Here is a 6,047-nt window from a genome sequence, read left to right on the forward strand (position 1 = left end):
CAAATTGACAAGATTGACTGATAATTGACAATTGAAAAAGGATCCAAAATGATCGAAATTGATTGAAGATGATTGAAAATTGATTGAAATCTAGGACAAAACCCTAATTCGACACCAATTAGGATTGACGATGTCCAACTGACATGACAAAATTAATCACGACCAATGATTGCAATTCAGAAATGATATCAACAAGATCTAATTCAAAAAGCGAGAGATTAAAGTCGAATAGAAAGGAAATGCAGAGGAATGGCATGATGTTGACAAACAATGAAGATCGAAAGTGCAACATAGAAGAAATGTTAGGAAGATGCGAAAACCCTAAAAATAAGGTCACATGGACATGTTAAAGTATGACATTGCAAATGTTGACCATTTTTAGATGCCTACAATATATTATATATTATTAATAATATATAATTTTAATTATAAATATGTTTATATAATTTAATATTGAATATCGAATATTAATAATCTATTAAATTATATATGGGCGTGTACACAAAGATGGTGGTCAGAAAAGTGGACACCAACCAAAAAAAACTTGAAAAAACAGGTAGCGCGTATGCGGTTTTAAAATTTCAAATTCTCGCGTACACGCTTAGGTTTGTTCTTCCCGAGCCTAGAAAAGGTAGCGCATACGAGTTGCTTTTAGGAAAATGAGCGCGTACACGCTACGCCTAGGAAAATTAGCGTGTACGCGCTACTTATTGGAAAATGAGGGCATACGCGCTAACAATCCAAATAAAACCGCATATGCGGTGCCTGGTAAAAAATGTTTTAAAAAAAAACTGGGTCTCATTTACCCGTAAACCACATTTTTTACTTCTTTTTTTCTCTATTTTCTTGCCTAAACCATGAACGGGGTGCTAAATTTGTCCTCCAAGCTATGGATCAAGGTTAGTTTTTGTTTATTTTTGTCTTTCCAGTTTATGCAATTTGTTTTACATTTTGAGTTTAATTTCATTAATTTTGATTAGGTTTTTTCATTTTTTGTTTCAAAAACCAGATTCTTCTAATCCAGAACAAGAACAACCAAATGCACCTCCTGAAAACCCACAAGAATGACCAAATGCACCTCCTGAAAACACACAAGAACAACCCCCAATTTCTCCTTTTGACCACATAGCTGAAACACAGGAAGAATTAATTAATCAGTTAGGACAAAATACGTCTAAAATCAATAGACTGATTGTAAAATTGAAAACTTCTGAACTTGACCATCATCAATCCCTCGCCACTAACCTAGAAACATTAGCTAGTGGTACCATAGCCATTTCCACAAAAATTACCAAATGGGGAAGCTTTAGGGATAGGTGTCATCAATTCTATGCCAATGGGCTATCATACGATGGATTAAAAAACAAAAATATTTATAAACAACAAATATGTGCCCTTTTTGTTGATCCCAAAACTGGTCAGTCATTACCTCTTAATGCAAAGAGGTTTCCCATACATTGGTGTACCAATACGCGGATGAAGAATCTTTTTTGGCAGAGGTGGTGGATGGTCTTTGATGATCCACCTTGTAATAATTATGAGGTGCCATTATATTTTTTGAGTAAAATATATTGTGAGTTTGTGCTCAATGTGCAACCAAACTATTTTGACATGAGAGAATTTCATGGTAGAGGTGGTGGCTCTGCCCAAGATAGACCTAGAGCCCGTAGGCGATTAGCCGCGGAGAGTCACCGCCCCCTAGCATCCAAACCCAAAGTGCATCAGGTTGTCCCATTAGAGTTGAAAGAGTCGATGGAGCTACAAACTCTTCAGGCGGCCACAGCATTGACTGGTGCAATCATCCAACATGGGACATCATTAGCACACCCTATTGTATTGGATGATGAGCTGTTAGAGGGCAATAGAGAGCCCATCGAGCATATGTGTGTCAGTTGCTCAAGGATATGCTCGGGGATAGATGATGCAGCTAGTGCAGATGGATACTCATATCATATGTGCACGATTTGCGGTTGTAGATGTCAGGCTCACACGGTTGAGGATGTCGCATTGACAGATGAGTTGATGGACATGGTGTTTGCCCATGAGCCACAAACACAGGTGTGTTGATTTGAATTCATAACATTTTATTTATCAGTCACTTTAAATTTGTAATTACATAAATGAATTTTCATTTATACATCGATTTAAATTGAGACAAATAATATGCATTTCAGGATGCAGCAGCGGTATCCCATACACCTCCCCCAGTTACTGTAGCTGCAACTTCGATGCCTGAGGTATAAATTTTGTAACATGTTAAAATAGAATAGTACACTTTGAATTCAAAAAAATACAAGATATACTAACTATCTTTAATGTGTGGTCCAATTTCTAGTTTGTAGGTGTTGACAGGGGACGAAATGTCCCAGACTGATGACATCACGCTGTCGGCGATCGATTTTGGCCTACAAGGCTATACGGTATCATATTTTGTACAACTCTTTTTATGTATTGTTTTGATGGAATATGCAAGTCATTTTATTTTAGATTTTTAAAATTATGTTTAATTTATTATCTGTACTAATATCTCATGTTGATTTTTTGTTTTTAGGGCACCCCCTCCGCGTCTAGGGCTCGTCCGAAGAAAAAGAATATCTCGAAGACGCCAAAACGTCTGAAGAAGGTAATTGAACACATTTTTAGTTGTACAATTGTTTGAAAATGTTGAAATCAAGTATTAGTTGGGGTTTGTAGATTGATTAGTGTTTTTTGTCTATTTTACATGTACAGTGGCCATTGAGCTTTGTGGATATGTTGAATGCACCTGATTCGCCCGCGAATCAAGAGAGGGCGAAGGTATGTATCTCTACTTTATTTTCTTGATTTCATGATTATATGCACGCGTACATGTGAACTTGTGATATATTATAATGTTATAATTTTTTCATACAGGAAATATCCATACCTATTTCGTCAATGGTGAACCCTCCTCCTTGCACTAGAGAAGCATATCAGGATCCGGTACACTTTTGTTTGATATGTAAAATTAATTGTTTTCAACCTTCAATACTTATCATTATATTAATTGTATTTAATCTTTGTACATTTTTTGTATAGGTAATGGTGACCGTTTCTACATCGATGGTGAGCCATCCTCAGTCCATTGGAGAAGCATCTGAGGCACAAGTACGTCATTTTTCTCTATATTATAGCTTTTAAGTTTTTTTGATATATTTATGTCAGTACATTGTATTAATTGTACATTTAATCTACAATAGACTCCTTCGCGGTACAGCCATAACGTGGATCCATTTAAGTATGTCTTCAAGAAAACTCCTAAGAGTGACAAGGAGAGGAGAGCGAAGACATTAGCTCCTAGATCAACCAATGAGGTAATCTACATTTCAATTGCAAAGGAATTAAAGTTAAATGCATAGTTATGTTGTTAATAATGAACTATTTTCTACAAAAGAATTCTAACTTGGCTTTTGAATTGTGGTTTTGTAGCCATCTACAGAGCCGCGTACTGCGCCGAAGAGGCTTGATTTTGATGATCCACCACAAGTTTAGGATCATATAGTGTTAGTTTTGGTCATAGAATGACCAATACATGTAGATATATTCTACATTTTTATTGTATATCAATTTGGACATGGCATATGCCACATTTTTGTAATACTTGTATTGACTTGGCAGACATGCCTTTTTTTATATATATAAATATCGATATTTGATCCAATAAATGTGTAATGAGTTCATTATTTTGTATTCATTGTATTTTGTGGTTGTCCTTTTATAAATTTAAATGAATATTTGCATATGTAATCAACAATATGAATATAAACAACAAAAATATATGATATAAAGCATTGCAATCGTGGAATATGATTTGATAAAATTTCTAAAATGTTGAATTAACCCTACAAAACTCCTTGTATTCAGTTCATTATTGTGTGTTCGTTGTATTTGGTGGCTACCTTTTTATAAATTTAAATGAATATTTGCATATGTAATTAACAATATGAATATAAACAACAAAAATCGACAATATGAATATAAACAACAATGTGTTTGGTGTGAGAGCACCCTCACGCTTGCAATGGTCAAATTATGTTTGTCATGTGCACAAACCGACATCGTGAGAATGTCTGGGTGGGCAGGTTTATGCTAGGCATGGCCCTATCATGCATCCCAAAGCACCAGAACGTCGAGAGTCATACCCTACCGATGCGATCTCTCAAGTGCCCTGAGTCCAAAAAAATTGTCAAAATTTGACGGACTATTTCTTCCAATCCACGACACATATGGTCGATTTGTTTGTTCTAGTAGGGTCGCGTGAGGCTCCTTTACAATGGCCTATCTCAATTTTCGATGACTCGGAGCCATTTTCAATTAGTAGCATTTTTTCGCCTGTTCCAAAAACCGTCAGTTGCTTGAAAGGAAAAGTTGCAAGAATGGCTAGAATTGATTCAGTTCGTCGTGTGCACAAACCAACATCACGAGCATGTCCGAGTGGGAAGGTTTACGCTAGGCATGGCCCTTTTGTGCATCCCAAAGCACCATAACGTCAAGAGTCATACCCTACCGGTGCGATCTCTCAAGTGCCCTGAGTCCAAAAAATTGTCAAAATTTGACGAACTATTTCTTCTAATCCACGACACATACGGTCGATCTGTTTGTTCCAGTGGGGTTACGTGAGGATCCTTTACAATGGGCCTATCTCAGTTTTCGACGACTCGGAGCCATTTTCAATTAGTAGCATTTTTTCGCCTGCTCCAAAAACCGTCAGTTGCTTGCAAGGAAAAGTTGCAAGATTGGCTAGACTTGATTCAGTTCATCATGTGCACAAACCGATGTCACGAGCACATCCGGGTGGGCAGGATTATGCTAGGCATGGCCTTGTCATGCATCCCAAAGCACCACAACGTCGAGAGTCATACCCTACCGGTGCGATCTCTCAAGTGCCCTAAGTCCAAAAAATTGTCAAAATTTGACGAACTATTTCTTCCAATCCACGACAGATACGGTCAATATGTTTATTCCAGTGGGGTCATGTGAGGCTCCTTTACAATGTCCTATCTTGGTTTTTGACGACTCAGAGCCATTTTCAATTAGTAGCATTTTTTTCGCCTGCTCCAAAAACCGTTAGTTGCTTGCAAGAAAAAGTTGCAAGATTGGCTAGAATTGATTTGGTTCGTCATGTGCACAAACCGACGTCGCGAGCGTGTCTGGGTGGGCAGGTTTACACCAAGCATGGCCCTGTCATGCATCCCAAAGCACTAGAACGTTGAGAGTCATACCCTACTGGTGCGATCTCTCAAGTGCCCTAAGTCCAAAAAATTGTCAAAATTTGATGAACTGTTTCTTCCAATTCACGACACATACGGTCGATCTGTTTGTTCCAGTGGGGTTGTGTAAGGCTCCTTTACAATGGCCTATCTCAGTTTTTGACAACTCGGAGCCATTTTCAATTAGTAGCATTTTTTCACCTGCTCCAAAAACTGTCAATTGCTTGCAAGGAAAAGTTGCAAGATTGGCTAGAATTGATTCGGTTTGTCGTGTACACAACCCGACGTCGCGAGCGCGTCTAGGTGGGCAGGTTTACGCTAGGCATGGCCCTATCATGCATCCCAAAGCACCAGAATGTCGAGAGTCATACCCTACCGACGCAATGTAGAAGTTGCTTGACAACTTTTTTGACAATTTTTTTGACAACAATGACAATTTTTGCCCAAATTGTATCTAGTTTCAATCTATGACCCCTATGACCTGATAATGATTCAAATAATTATCCATGATTATACAAGAATCAATAATTCTCATGATTGACCAGGGACACATCACATATACTCAAAACATAGTCACAAAACATTGACACACAAAATAGTCACAAAACATTGTCACATATTATTCAAAAAATTGCCTCTAAATATGGTCAAATCAGCTCTTGGCTATTTGATTATACAAAAAATTGTCTTACAAATCATCTCATGGGCTTTTATACAAAATTTGGCATTACAATATGTGCGATTCAGCTCATCGCCATTTTAATATACAAATCATCTCATGGGCTTTTATACAAAATTTGGCATTTCAATACGTGTGAT

Source organism: Cryptomeria japonica, chromosome 2 (genome assembly GCF_030272615.1).
Source record: "Cryptomeria japonica chromosome 2, Sugi_1.0, whole genome shotgun sequence".
NCBI classification, from domain to species: domain Eukaryota; kingdom Viridiplantae; phylum Streptophyta; class Pinopsida; order Cupressales; family Cupressaceae; genus Cryptomeria; species Cryptomeria japonica.